The sequence below is a fragment of the Octopus bimaculoides genome, chromosome 5, assembly GCF_001194135.2.
Source record: "Octopus bimaculoides isolate UCB-OBI-ISO-001 chromosome 5, ASM119413v2, whole genome shotgun sequence".
NCBI classification, from domain to species: Eukaryota; Metazoa; Mollusca; class Cephalopoda; order Octopoda; family Octopodidae; genus Octopus; species Octopus bimaculoides.
This window is the reverse complement of record NC_068985.1, coordinates 65816149-65817582: the sequence shown is the minus strand read 5'-3', so window position 1 is coordinate 65817582 and position 1434 is coordinate 65816149. Positions and strand designations below refer to the sequence as shown.

The window sequence follows — 1434 nt, the reverse complement described above, 5'->3', positions numbered from 1 at the left end:
CACACAAGGAGACAGAGGTACGCACATAAATACACACTCACACATGCGCGCACACACACACACATACAAACACACAAACATGAACACACAAACACATGAATATGCAGAATACATACAAACGTACACGCACGCATACATCTATATATATATGCATACACACACGCATACATACATACATACATACATACATACATACATACATACATACATACATGTGTATACACATGTACACTGACACACACACACACACACACACAAGAGCACAAACAAAGAAAAAGAATGCAGCTCCGGTAGCGGACAGAGTCAACGACTATTGAAGACGCTGCAAAAAACAACGAAAATTTTAGAAAAAAATAAATAAGTAAATGAGTGGAAATTGAACCAGTGAGTGTGTTAATTAATAAGGCATTAAAACAGGATTACTCTCCCCAGACACAATAAAATACGCTTCAACACACGAATTCACATAAAGAATCTTGCGAACCAAATACAAAAATTATATATATATATATATATACATATACACGACGGGCGTCTTTCAGTTTCCATCTACTAAATTCACCCATAAGGTTTTGGTCGGCCCGAGGCTACAGTAGAAGACACTTGCCCAAGGTGCCACGCAATGGGACTGAACCCGGAACCAAGCGGTTGTGAAGCAAGTTTCTTACCACACAGCCACTCCTGCGCCTATATATATATATTCTTCATACCCATCACCCCTATACATGAAATTAATATAGATCCATATTAGTCAATCGGTGCCCATTGTTTAATGAAATTTTGAATTAGTGTGTCTATGCAATAGCGTGTCTAGAAAAGTATATCTACTCTTAACGGTTTTAAGAAAATGTTGATGGTTGCATGTACATATGAATATAACGTCACGCGTACACATACGCATTCATGCATATGTACGTACAATTAACATATACATACACATACACACACAGACGCATATACATGTAAATACATACACATACATGCACATATATACCCGTGGATACATACATATATAAAAACATACATATATAAAAACATACATATATATATATATCGTATTGATATATATCGTATTGATGAAGGAAATTGAGTATTTATCACTCATAATCCAGGAACGCGTCTACGATTAACTTCGTAATGGTTAGTTTTCATTGTTTTTTTCTTCTTGTTGTTGCCTTTGTGAGTTACAAGTAATGCTATCTGTTGGAGTCTCAGCTTTTTTAGCTGCTATTTCTGAACTTCGGTATATGGTGAAGCAAATATTTGCTGATCTCTTAACTATGTTTATAAATATACATATGTACACACACATTTATACACATGCATACATTCATACATACATATACACACATGGACATACATATATACACACATGTGTACACACATACACGCACACGTACGCATATACACACACATATACATAAGTATATAATA

At 35.1% G+C, this 1434-nt stretch overlaps 1 protein-coding gene across 5 annotated transcripts in view; it reads left to right on the top strand.

Moving 5' to 3' along the window:
- The window catches only part of LOC106872169 (uncharacterized), a 127580-nt gene that overhangs the window by 50598 nt on the left and 75548 nt on the right, over window positions 1-1434 (top strand). The gene's annotated exons all lie outside the window — the stretch shown is intronic.